A 14,784-nucleotide genomic window follows, 5' to 3' on the forward strand; every position below is an offset into this window, starting at 1 on the left:
CACTGTGCCACAGGCACCGGTTGAAAGAATGAATGGTAACTAAGGATGTGAATTTTTAACCAACGAGTCATTAAAATATTCTGGTCGACTTCAAAAGCACTAACCATTGAAAGTAAACTTTGTGTTGGCTTTGCTTCAAAAAGCACTTATTAATTGAGCTCTTCCTCCAAATTAGCAAAGATCTGTGTGTGTGGTGTAGTGAGGGAGCCCATTAATACCTGAAGCTATAACAGCTGTGCTGGCATCATCTGTGCAACAAGTCTGTTCCCCATCTGTGTGGAAACTGCAAAGAAATAAAGTAACAAATTGAAAATGAAAGTTTCATTTCAGTTAAGTTTCACTTGCTCGTTTCTTTTTTCCCTCTTGGTTGATCACTTTCACTAGCCCTCTCTCTCTCCCTCTCTCTCTCTTATCCACGTTATTCTGAACTTCTGTGTCCAGCAAAATGCCCTATTTTCAATTACAATACTAACATTCATTTTTGTATTCATTATTGAGCATAAAAGGTGTTTTTAAAGCCCATTTTTTCACAAACAGTCACATGTTCGGCCACAGGTGTCCCTATGTCAGCCTTGTATCGTCAATACCACTGTGGCAGGCGGAGCTGCTGTGGTTTCGGTCCTGTATCGAAGCTCATCAGGGTGAGAGGATCCTGCCACCATCAAAGAGTGCACAACATTATTCTCCAGCATATACAGCACCACTGAATTTTATTTTTTATTGTTGAAGTTGGAACATCAACCTGCTTTTGAGCCTTTCTATTGACTTCATATAAGTCCATCTCTACGAACATGGCGATAGTGGAGGAGGGTGTGATAAAGTACCTGTTAAGCCATGGTCTGTGAGTCCATGCACCGTGTGTGGCCAATTCTCTTACCTAACATTGCCAACATCATTTCCAATATTTTCAGATGTCTGCCATTGTTCAAAAACTATTTGTGTACTATGATCTTGTTGGTTGCACTATTGGCTACACTTAGTTTTCAAATTATCAGCTTGTCTGCCGATCTGAGAGGACTAGTACAGGACATTTAAGATTTCCCTTCATTCTTTTTCACAATGTTCCATCACTCAGGTGTGAAAAGAGCAGTGGCAGGTGTGTGAAAGGTAATGTGAAATAAATAATGTATTAGGCTGAACTGCAGTTAGAAGAGTCATCCAGATGATGATGTCCTGGCAAATGAATGGTTACTGGCTGCTACAGAGCACACAGTTCAAAGGGGGGATAGGGGGGCCTCTCAGATTTGGCAACGACAGGTTGGACAAAACAACATCTTTACAAGCTTGTCAGTGATGTCAAACTATTGTGTTAGTTATTGTATATCCCCAGCAAAACCCACCCATCCTTAGCCACCCTCTAAAAAGGTGCCAGACACTTTGGGTGCATCCCTGTGGAGAGGAAGAGGAAGTGATGAGTACCCCAAAGGGCAACGGAGGTCACTGCTGACCAGCGTGACTGCCAATGACCCCTGGGAAGGGTGGGATGGAGTCAATGTGTCTGGACCCCCACCCCAATCAAAAAAAAAATAAAAATCTGTCACCGTGTCAGAGGGGTGTGTGGGAGGTGGCGGGTTGGATGGGCCGGAGTGGGGGTTGGGGGAGTGGGTGATGGTGGGTACCAGACTGGGGCACCTCGGGGGACTTTTGGAGAGGAAGAGCCATGCACCATGTCTCCTGCTACCAACCGTAGTTCCCTCATTTGATTGTGAATCCATGAATAATGCATGGCGGATGGGACTGAAGGAGGGGGAAGGATGGAGGGGTTGGGGGGGGGGGACCTCAACCTTAAAGGGGCCCTGCCACAGTGGGAGTCATTACCGATGAACAACCACACTGATGAGCCACGGAGAGAGAGAGAGAGAGAGAGAGAGAGAGAGAGAGCGTAGGAGAAAGAGGGGGAGAGAGAGAGAGGTGGGGACTGAATGGAGGAGAAAAACAAACAAGATATAAAAAAAGAAAGAAGGATGCCCATGAAACCAGGCTTCTCAAACATTTCAAGCATGCCGCTTACTGAGTGTTTTTTTGCCTCCTCTGTTTTCATCACTCTGTAGATGTTTTGTTGTTGTTTTCATCTGTTCATTCATCTATCCATAATTCAAACAGGAAAAATACTCTAAATCTTTTTTCCTGGTTGTTTGTATTTGTTGTTGCCTGGATTCTCTGTAATAAGTTTCATGTGTACACAGGGCAGTAGTGAGCAGATGGTGTAAATGTACAGTAAAAACTTTGGAGCAACTGATTCGCCTGCAGTCGAGGGCACAGCACCCATCGGATCCCAGAGCGAGGGATGTTGCTAAAATCTGATTTGTTGGATGGGTTTAAAAACATGATATAATTGTTAATCAGCACCCTTGGCTAATAATGTCTCATCCCCAGGACATAAGCTCCAACAGTGTGGGTGTTTAAAATGCCTGAATTGATCAATGTGAACTATGAACAACTGAGATCAGTGTTGATGACATGTTGGAGCTTTGAGGTTCATTCAAACTGCAGCAAGCATCTGTCACCTTGCTGCTCCATGGCTGCTTTATCTTTGGGTATTCCTCCCTTGCAACATTTATGTGACAGATTTTCCTCACAAAGATTTACAGAGTGTTACTAACTTCTCTTAAGACAGTAATTACAGTCAGGTTATGTAAGTATGTAACTCACCCAACTAATATTGTCTTGTGGCTCTTGGCCTTAAACAGAGAAAGCATGACTGAAAAAGGATTTAACCTCCTTTAACTCCTTAAATTCCATGCCAATGAAATGCCAATGAATTGACTTATTCCTTGATCCTTGATTGACTCTGAAACCAATTTTAAATTATGGTTCAGCCTGACGTTCAGTGAGATGGTATCTTACGGTTTAACAGCACATGGATACCGAATGATGATGATGATGACGATGATGATAATGATGGCAATATTTTAGAATTGAAGCGATTAGAACAACGATTGATAGAAAATTAATCAGCAACCTTTTTGTTTGTGGTGCTGATTGCAATTAGTCCCGGAATCTTTTATACAGTGATAAAGGTCAACCTTCTCTCTTCTTGTCTTTCCACCTTATCCAGTGTGATGGTTTGTCACTTTCAACCTCTTTATATCACTGTAAATTAGAAACTGGAGGGTTTGAAATGTCTAAAACCAATTAAAAGATAATTAACTTGGAACTTGGACAATTTAAGGAGTAATCAAATCAATAATGGAAATAAATGTTAGGTACAGCCATATAATATTTATGAACATAATTATCCTAAAAAATAATTAGTGATTTATACAATGGAAGACATACCACACCAACACACACAGTACAGTGTGCTCACACTTGGACAATGACTAAAAGTTGAAAAGAAAACACCAAAAAAACAGAGAGAGACTCATACTTGCAAATCCATAGAAACACAATTTCTTTCCGCATATGCAAGTTGGTGGAGCAGGAGGTGGGTGGGAGAGCGAAATGAGCAGAGCCATCCAGCAGTATTGCTGCTGCTAGCGATGTGTTCGTGTGTGTGTGTGTGTGCAGGTGTGTATGTTATCTTGTGTGTATGTGTGCTTGAAAGCCATTCCTGCGGCAGCAGCTAAGGCGCTGTAGCAGGACTAGGTGTTATCACTCATTCTGATTCCGTATTACAGCATGACGGATGGGCCCCCGCGGGCCGGCGAGCGTCGCCGCGCGCTTATTACCGCAGCTCTTAAGTGGGAGTTGATTTAGCTTAAATAGGTTGTTTCATAAGGAGAAGACACCAGCGCTGTCACCACTGCTCTGCTCCCCGCTACAGCAAACTGCCACTCTAATTGAATAATGCCTCCTCTACATACCTATTAGGGTGCTTAGGTACATAGTGTGCCCCAATAATTGCTTATACAACCTGGCTAATTTGGCCTTCACCCCCTGCACACACACGCACGCTCACATACACACACAATGCTCCCCTCACCAATGTGTGATATTCATGTTGCTAATATAATCCACAGTATGTGTGTGCTCTATGTGGGTTAGTATTTTACGGCATTCCATGTTTAAGGATCATCACTATTTCTCTGGCGTATTAGCAAAAACAAAACAAATAGGCCTATATTTGAGTCATAAATTCAGGATTTGATACTGCATATCTAATTTCATATTCCTTTAACCTGAATCCAATGGAATCACTGGATTCTGAATGCTATAAAAGTGCAAATAGACCTACACTATAAAGGATTAGTGTTTCATTAGCATATCACAGGGAGATATTTGAGCATGCATGTTCCAATAATACAAGTGCCATGCTGTTTTAGCGTGGAGGTGGTTACGATGGGAGGAGGTTTGGATAAAGGCATTTCGATTAACGAAATGCTGATCCGTTTCCCTGTCTCTGTTGGCTTTAAGAGATTATTGCTGATGCAACAGTGCGATGGCATGTGAATTGTGCGCTGCTGTGGAGTGGAACCTGTGCCAACTCTCTGTAAGTGAACAAGGCGCCATGGATTCTTGCCAGCAACAACATACTCCCAGGGAAGCCGAAGTTGGCCGTCAATCATGAGCCCTCAAATGGAAACGCACCCACTTCTCACTAGCCCCCCACTTCACTCAGTTTGTCAGACTGACACAGATATTCATACACATACAAACACACAGACACAAAGGGGTGCTAAAGGTGAAAAAAAGAGAAGGGCTACTTTTAGGGTAAGTTTTGTTTAGTCCCCAGAATGTACTGATTAATCCTGAGCAGCTGCACTAAATTTATCTGCGATTTCAAGCCCTCCTGAACAGCACGGGGATGTCCCCAAGTCACTGGCCTGAGGTCAGAAATGGTTAGGTTGGAATATAATTTCACTCACTGGGCAGAATTAAAAATATATCTTGTTGGTACCTGCTAAACATGCTGTATAAAGTAGGTTGTCTAGTATGGATCATAAGTCAGCCTGACCTTGAAAAAAGAAAACTTTCCAGCAAGAGAACATTTGTTTATCTAAATAAGCTTTACTTCAATTCAATACTTTTAATTTTGCTGAGTGTTAAGGCCAAGTTCATTTATGTTTGAATTTTGTAAAATGAAACTGAGTTGGTGTTAGTTACCCTACATCAACCTTGACTTGCTAATTATGGAGAAATACTGAGGCTAGACCAGTTGGCAACCACAGATTTTAAAATTAAAAAACATTAACAAAACATCATCAAATGCCATAAAAAATATTGAATATGAGCCAACAAGGCAATGCTGTAATTCTTGAAGTCACTGAAGCAAGGTTTAAGTTACATATATCTATAATCAAATGTATTTTAATTAAACTACACATCCAGATTCACATTAAGACTACATGCGTGTGTTATACAACACACACGCAAAGATGCACACATGTGCACACACACTATACGCCCTGCATACACATACATAATCAAACACACACAAATTTGTTCCAATCACGCAAACACAGTCACTCATGTGCACATTCATATACACAAACATTTACAGAATATACATTTGTACAAAGTATCTGCACAAGTGCCCAGACATAAACAGCCCTGTGGGTGCTTTGGTGTGCCACCCCGCTCTCTTTCCCATGCGTGCTTGCTGTGCCCTCTGGTTGGCGGTGATTGATGACGGCCATGGCGAGGCAGATCATTTGGGTGGCCCCATCTACACAGGACGTAAATCAAATCAGCTTCGCTAATGATTCTCAGATGCTCATCTGGCAGCCGCGGCCAGAACCCTATCGGGTCTTTCACAGAGGGACAAAAGAAACATCAATAAGTCCCAGAACGATTTTTATTTGACCATCCGTTCAAAGGATTGATGTCCATTTTCTTAAAGATTTCTAGGTGAAAGAGAGGCACCTCTGTCAAGGAAAAATCAAGGCCTCATCATCTGTGCTGCATCATAAGTGTGTATTTGATGCATGTGTGGTGAGTGGGCATGTGTGTGAATCACTATGGATATGCATCTATTTAGATGTGATGCAAGGTAATGCAATGTAGCTGAATAGGGAAGATATTGCTTCATTGGAATATCTGATATCAGCTCTGCAAGGTAGAGAATCTCAAACATGACGAAACAATCAAACAGGTACTGGTGGTGAAGCGAATGAAAACTCCAGGGTAAAAATCCAGCCCCCAGACCATCCATACTGTTTCTGAACCAGTCTGTTGATCCAATCCTATTGCTAGCTGTGATGTGATGGATAACCCTGGCAGGTGAGAGGACCTCAGCCCTCAGGCCTCCAGGGGTGACCCATTACAACTTTTCATTAAAACGTCTGTCCGATGCACAGCCTCGATTTGTCTGTAATTTATGATGCCATTACAAGCTAATTAGTGCCAGGATCCCTCTGCCCTGCTCGGCATGCCAGGCCCTTGGCAGTCAAGAGAGGGCACACACTGCTGGCTTCAGCTTCACAAGTACCAGCAAAGGCTACTCTTATCAGTCAGTGCTTCATTTTCCTTTTAAACTGTGGCTGTAAAGGTCGGTAAATACAGTGCTCACAAGAAGCATGATATTAGTAGATCTACTTTCATTTGTGCACAAATGACCTGAACGTTTTTTTCTTGATCTACACACAGCCACAACTAAAAAATCTTTTTTTGTATTGTGTAGGTGTAGGACTGTATAAGTAGTTGTCTTGAATCGTCACAGTGCAGACGTCACAGTTCGGTGCATGTAGTCTGACTCAGTCACACTCTGGCAAGCGCATGTGCCAGTGGGCAAGAGTATAACCTCTCTGACCCCCATTCCAATCCAGTTGGTGGTGATAATACACCAAAAATGCTGTTTTCAAACCGCCACTTACAACAAGAGAAGAAGAGGAAGAAGAGACAATAAAACAAGACAAATAAGAAAATTGTAACTGATGCACTCTGGAGAGAATCAAACGAGACACTGGAGCTGGAGGACCTGTCTGCTATTTTCCAAATCACCTATATGGGAAAATTTCAGTGAATCAGACAAGGACCGTGTGTTGACATTGTACAATAGTTGTATGTGAGCAGAGACAAGGTGAACAGGCTATCGCATATTGGACAGAATCACCCAGATATGTCAATCACTGGACCAAGGCAAAAAAAAATATATGACCTATCCAAGAGTGAACATTCACTCTTTACTGCTTAATGCACTAGAGGCTGCACCAACTATCGCGGGTAGAACTAGGTGGGCACTGGATGGATCAAACTGTAACTTGCACGATTGTCTGTTGAAAACAAATGAAAATAAAACTTGACTCTTGCATTTGGGATTCTTTGTTGCCTTTTTTCCTGTTTTACCTCCCCACTCACAATGAACATTGACCCCAAAGCTGACGCAAGTACCAAAATCTAGCTTCTATGTACCATCACACTACAAGTATTGTGCATATAAGGGAATAATTTTGAGTCATTATCATTTTATTGCAACTCCCAGTGACACTTCACATCCAAACTGTGTTTAACTCTATGTTTGGAACGGCAGAGGTTTTAAGCTTATGACAGGCTGAATCAGAGTTATTCAGTCATAGAGATAAACAAATTATTTCAAATGAGATATAGAATTGTGATTGGTAATTGTCCTTTAGAAGACTGTATTTAAATCTGGATATCTTTGTCCTTAGAGTTACCTGACCCCAACAGAGGCCTTGTAAAATTCAAAATGTGCATCATCTGCATACAGAACAAATGTTTAACAGTAGCCTAGCAGAGCAGAGAGTGACTGTCCTCAGCAGCTTGTCTATAAGATTGGAGGGGAGGGGGGGTCTCATCAAAGCCAGTGCACCCATGCATGAAAGTCAATCCACTGCTTGTGTGTGTTTTATTTATTCATTAGTGACACGCAGCTTGAAAAGGAAGAAGAAAAAAGACAAGAAAGTTCCATTCAAATAAGCATGGCATCCCCGGAGCGAGATTGTAAGAGAGAGAGAAACAAGGGGGGTGTGTGTGTCTGTGTGTGTGTGTGTGTGTGTGTGTGTTTGTGTGTGTGTGTGTGCGTGTGTGTGTGTGTGTGGAAAACAGGGTGCTGGAGGAAAGGGAGATGGGGGAAGAGTGGGATGACTTCTTTTAATTTGGGGAACCCCTCGGGGGAAATCGAGCCCGTGAACACGCAATTACGACAGTCATCAGTGAAGCGCGCACGTGAGGAAGTGGGGCGTCGAGCGTAGAGAGAAAAATATCAAGATGGAGAAGGAGGAAATGGTTTGAAGTAATATTATCTTAAGTCTCAGCCGCCCCTCCCCCACTGATAATCACTCACAGACACATGCAAAGTGTAAATCGACACACACATTTCCCCTTGCTTTATTTCATAAATGACAAATGTAACTAATACGCAGGTAATCTATTACAATTAACTGACAGTTTGCGGGGCAAGGGGAGGGGCAAGGCCATCATCATTGGCCAATTATCATCTTATTATGGCCGTTAAGTGGCATCATATTAGGGTCAGCGCCCCTCATTTCAAGGGAGAAAATAATTGTTAACCTCTGTAATAGCGATGCACAGAAACTATTTAACACACCCCAGGGGGATCTCTCACACCTCATACACACAAACTGAGTCAGTGCATTGGCTAGAAGTTCAAATCATTTACGTCAAAAACGGTGCACTTCCAACCTGCTCTGCTTCAGGTTGACCATGTCTTTATACAACAGATCAGATGCATCAATCAGTACACTTGACCAGAAGTGTCATATATCTTCTGTCAAGCAGTAGTATATATTCAGTAAATCTCATAAAAAAAAATAACAATATCCCTATATAAGTGTGACAAGCATTTCATCATCTAATTATTAAGCAGAAATGCCAACTATTCATTTACAGTTTCTCTAATGTGTTTTTCTCTGTTTTATACCATTTTAAATGAATATCTACAGGTTGTTGACGGCCGCTAGTTCATACAAAATATGACATAAGCGGAGTTACCAGTTTACAGACCATATGATTAATGAATAAACAAACAAATAACCAATATTAAAATAATCATTGTTTGCTGGCTAATATGTTGTGAGTATTGTAATTAGTTGTAATTCTAGCACTCTTTTGTGCATTAGTTTCTCTACCATGACCGGGATCACTTCTTGTTTATATTTATTTTTTTTGTGCATTAGCGGGGTCTAGTACAGGAACCTCTCTAACCCGGTCATGTAAGTTGAGTTTTATTTCTTTGACTTTCATGAACAGTTTAAATCTACTCCAGATTTAAATACTGATACAAATGATACTGATATCAGCTGCAAATACAAGATAACGATCGTACTAGGTACTTGGCTAATCAATAGATATTCTAATGAAAAAATGCCCATCAAAGAGAAAATGAGCTCTCTGATGGCCAAAACATTGCATCAAACCTTTAATCTGACACAATACAGAGAGGCATATTTACACATCACAATGGAGAACTTTTCGGGTTGGGAATTATATTTTGCTGAACACAGGACTAAAGTTAAATTCTCATTACACTGAACCAGAAAGTTTTTAAAATAATCACATCTTTGACTCGTGGCAAGTGCAATAAACTAGATTTCCTTTCAAAACAATGTAAGCTATGAAAATGGAAAATCTATAAGGATATATCCAGCGCTGCACTTCACCTCAACAGTCCACAGGAAGAGACAGGAGACCCAGCAAAGTGAGTTTTCCAATAACTTTTTCTTTTGAGTCAGGTAAAACCAAATCCATTTAGCTCATAGATAACAGTCAATCTTATATAAATGCCTCTCCTAAGTCAACCTGGGGTATATGATTTTAGGAAATCCCTGTTTGCAAATAACTTTCAATTCCTTTCCAGCTTAAATCAAGTTTTTCAGGAAATTCTTTTTGTGGTATATTGCATCTGGCTGAGTGGCCTTTATTGTGCTAGCTCTCAGGTGGGCTTTTATATGGGAAGGCCGGACCCTGGGGTCCTGTGTCGCCTCCGGCTTATATTGAGACAGACACCGAAGTGACGATCTCCCCCAATAGCCTCACTCCCTCACTCAGCGAATCCTCTAAGTGTGTTACCTGTCTAGGAGGCTGGCTTAGATAGAATGAAACACTCACTTGTCACTTTTATTAACCCTCTTATACCCCCTTTTCCCTCCAACACAGCCCCCCCCCACCCCCCACCCCCCTCACCCCCACCAAACCCCACAACCTCGTGCTATCGCTCTAACCCTCTCGTCCCACCCAACAAAATCCCCATCTTTCTTTTCTTTTCTCCCCTACATTAACCCGCAATTCTCCCTATCACACCCCCTGAAGCAAAAATCATCTCCATTTTGCATAATGCTCCATTTAAACTGATAGTGGTGACATGAGCGGAGGGCACTCGGAGTGAGATGGAGAGAATGGGGAACTGATGAAGCTTTGTCCTCTCTTTCTCACTCACTGTCTCTCTCCCTTGGCGACTGGCTGTGACCCCTGGTGGCAGTTATTATCCACAAGGTCACAGTTGGTCCCTTGTCCCATGAGCAGGACACAACCTCTTCCTAATGTAGTCCCCCACTAGGCCTGCTCCTGTGAAGCCATATACTCACTGCAGCACACATACACAGACATACACACACACACAGAACACAGTATACCCTGCCCATCCATTTAGCAAGCTTTACTCCCTTCTGCTTCTGCAAGTCGAGTGTGGTTCCTGAAAGCGGGAGGATATGTGATGTAAGGCAGGAGGTCTATTATGTCTTCAACGTGATACTAATTCATGACTAAAGACATATGCAATGCACGTGTCAAAAGGTAGTGTTTCATTTTTATTTATTACTTAGGGGTTATTTCAACATGGAATAGCAAAGAACAAGCTAAACTGTTGAGTAAAACAGTTATGTGGTAACAGGGTAAACAACCAACCAACCAAAACTTGATTTTGTTAACAGATTAATTATGGATGTAGTTTCTCAACTTGCTACAGTAAAGTAGTATGTTGATTACATTTAGGTTCTTTTCCTTAATGTATTAGACATTTAATTATTTTATTATTTTTTTCAATGTTGATGTTCTTTTAGCTTGTTTTCTTTTTTTTTTTTTTTTTTCCGTCAGTAGATGTTGTACATGCATTTTATATTTTTGCTGGTTAGTTCATTTGCTGGATCTACAAAATTCCCCGACTGGCTGTTTGTGTAAAATACAGAATGATTGCTGTACTGTCAAATTTTTTTGTTTGTTTGTTCATTGAAAAAATAAATAAATACAAAAGCCACTGTAAATTGAATACTTTTGAATTTTAGATTGAATTAATTAATTAGTTTAAATTATTTAACTCAGCAGCTGGATTCACAGGATCACTTGATTATTTTATCACATAAATCCATCTTGCCAGGATTTAAGCTATGTGGTCATAAGCATACAGGTGTTGAACCAATCGCTTCCAATGAGGAACTACTGGTAGCTTTGGGAATAATAATAATAATAATAATAATACATTTTATTTGTACAGCGCTTTTACAGCTCTCAAAGACGCTTTACATAAAACCAAAAACAGAGGAAAAATACATAGAGAAATAAATAAAAAGTACATGTAAGGACAAACAAACAATATGCAAGTAACTGTGTGTGTTTGTGATTACAAAAAAAAAATGATTGATGGGGGGCACAAGAAGATAGCTATTATTGCAGGTTAAAAGCAGATTTAAAAAGGTGGGTCTTGAGTAATGATTTGAAGGTGGATGGGTTAGAACAGTCACGGATGTGTTTGGGGAGGGCGTTCCAGAGGGAGGGGGCGGCTATGGAAAAGGCTCTGTCGCCCCAGGTGCGGTGCTTGGTCCTGAGCGGGTGTGAGAGGAGGTTAGCGTCGGATGATCGGAGGTTGCGGGTTGGAGTGTGGTGGTGGAGCAAGTCTGTGAGGTAGGAAGGGGCCTGGTTATGTAGGGCTTTGTGGGTGAGGAGGAGGAGCTTGAAGTTGATTCGATATGGGATAGGGAGCCAGTGTAAGTGTTGTAGAACAGGGGTGATGTGTTCGTGGGGGCGGGTGTGGGTAAGGAGGCGGGCAGCTGAGTTTTGAATGTACTGAAGTTTGTTGAGAACCTTGGATGATGAAAATGGAATGGTTTAGGTGTGAGCGAATGTTTGTTTGATAATAAAAATATGGCCCCTCAAGAGGCTAGTGTAGATGCTGTTATAGCATCAGTTATATTAGAACTGGAAGGTATTTCATTGATAGAACAGCAAAGTAAGGCACTTAAGGATTTCTTTCCTACTGTTCATCTAATTGGTAGAAGAAAGCCCATTAAGGTGAAAGACATATAGGTCATCCAATGACCATATACATATATATATATACACATATATACATGTCTATATATGTTTATACACACATATATGCATATATACATGTCTATATATGTATATATATATATGGGCTTACATGATGTACAAAATTCTGAGTTTTTAAAGTGACCTTTAAAGCCAAAAACTTAAGGAACCACTGTGTAGAGTGGGTAAGGATTACACCAGCGAAGTATATTAAAACGACATTTAAGGGTTAACATTTTCTGTTTGTAGCAACAGCACTAAAGTTCAGCTAATAACTGAGGTGATTTGATTGCTGCAGAATGTCTTGATCATAAATATTGCGCACTTTCTCTGGATGAGAGAATCTGCTATAAGTCAACAATGTGAATGTAAATATTAGAAAGATTTTGGAGCTTTTCACCAGGTTGACACGTGTTTTCTAAGAACACAAAACACACTGTTGATCCTAAAACATCTCATTCTAGCTGTCAAACCAACAAGCAGAGCAAAACCCCAAAAAGAGAATTTTAAAAGATTTGTGTCGGAAAACAATGACAGAAACAAGCTCTGCCGACATCTCTATCTATCTTTTCTCGTGTGACACATTCTTAAATATTCCAATCGAGAAGTGGGCAGAGACACAACACAACCTCATGAATTCAAATGGGCGATGCCCGGAATGCCAATGGTTTCTGTCTTTCCTGCTGCTAACAATTTATATTTTCCATATGGGTCCTTAAACGGCAAATGGAAGTCAGTCTTTGCCCTTCTCTCCCTCCCTGCTACCCCCTGGGGACAAAGGCGGTCAAAAGTCAAGGAAATTTCTGATTCCTCAGCAGAGCACACCAAGGGCACCTAAACACAAACCAAACAGCTCCCACAATGCCTCGCTGTTGGCAAACTTGGGTTTCCTCCCTCAGAGATCTGCTAGTATTCTAAATGGTAATTATTACTCATACACACACACACAGACACACATACTCATAGGCGTGCATACACACTACCTGGGCTGTACAGATGAAATGCAAAAGACAAAGAGGAGAAAGGGAGGAGTTCAGGGAGACGCACAGAAGAAAATGAGGTGTAGTGAGAAAAAAATGGAGGAAGTGTAGCAAACCAGAAAAAAAGAGAATGTAGGACAAAAAAGTAGTGGGTATGTAAATGTGGAGTCAGAGAGTTCACGAGGAGGGAAGAGGTATAATGTGCTGAGCTGACCTGGGGGCCGTGGTGCGGAGTGTCCAGGGGCCGGTGGGGGACGGTGGCCAGATCTCAGTGGTTATCATTATGTTGAGGGGGAGGTGTTCTCTGTCCTTGTCTCAATCCCCCCACCTCGGCTATCTCAGACTCCATTTCTCTCCCAGGGCAAAGGTGAGGTGGCCTGGGGAGCGACTGAAGGTGAAGGGTAACGCGGGGCAAGCTCAGGGTCGGCGGCTGTCGTTAGCGATGCAGCATGACCTGCTCACCTATAACTTGAAGTTTTACTCCCCAAGTTTTTTTTTTATATGCTTCCTTTTGTCACGCACATTCTCGTTCTCTCACCGCTGCCAAACCAAACTGGGATAGATGAAATGTCCTCTCCTGAATTTTAATATGACAAATGTTTAGTTGGGGGAAGTTTGCCAGAAAGTCTCCGAAAGAATCAAAAAGGTGGAAATGTTCTCCTCTAAGAACTCCAAGAAAAATTATGACTTTGATAAGATTATTTTGGCGGGGTACTGGTATGCATGTTGATTTAGGAATCAAGCCAAGTATCAGTATAGACACACAAATTTGAATCCAATTTTAAGTTGCTTTCAATGTACTTTCTACGAAGTTTCAAGAACAATTTACAGCAGGACAGAATTAGATATACAGCTAAAAACAAGGACAACAAAGCTGCTAAAAAATAAAAAAATAAACTATATAGACATACACTGTATACATTCTTGCAATCAATGCACAGTCTATAAAATGTATCCCATGGCTATCTGTTACAGAAGTACAAAAGAAATGATTAGAAATGCACCTTATCTCATTTTATTACATCTCATCTAGGTTTCTAGTACTGAATGATTCTACAGATTCTACTAATGGATAAAAAATGGAAGCAGAGTGAATAAGGGAGTTCAAGTGGGAGATGAGAAGGTAGAAGGACCCTTACACCTCAGATCTAGGAGATCAAACACACACACCCACACACATGCCTGTCTAAAACACATGGCACTTTACACAGATTAGAAATCATCTCAGTTTACAAAACCCTCGCTCCACAAAAGGTGTTCTTTTCATGGAGACGAGGCCGACGGCGCAAAGAAGAGCCCCAGGGCCTTTCATTGTCAAGCTCTTTCTTTTCTTTCCCTTGCCGCCAACAACACCGCCCTCTTTATCAGTGCAATTACAGCACAAACAGACTCATCATTGGCCCAACTGTCCTCTCCTATCGCCTCCATTTCCACAAGCAACCTAATTAGTCCTAAAGAGAGAAAAGCCGATGAGCAGAGGAGAGAAGAGAGGCAGAGAGAGAAAAGACCAGCTATCATGTCCATTTGTGTGGGTTTGCAACGGCAATTGTACGTGTTTGTGTGTGTCTGTACGGATGTATTTTCCCCTCTGTTTTTCCCTTTCTTTTTGTTGTTGTTGTCCTCACTCTTTCTATCTCCT

Source organism: Sparus aurata, chromosome 17 (assembly GCF_900880675.1).
Source record: "Sparus aurata chromosome 17, fSpaAur1.1, whole genome shotgun sequence".
NCBI lineage: Eukaryota > Metazoa > Chordata > Actinopteri > Spariformes > Sparidae > Sparus > Sparus aurata.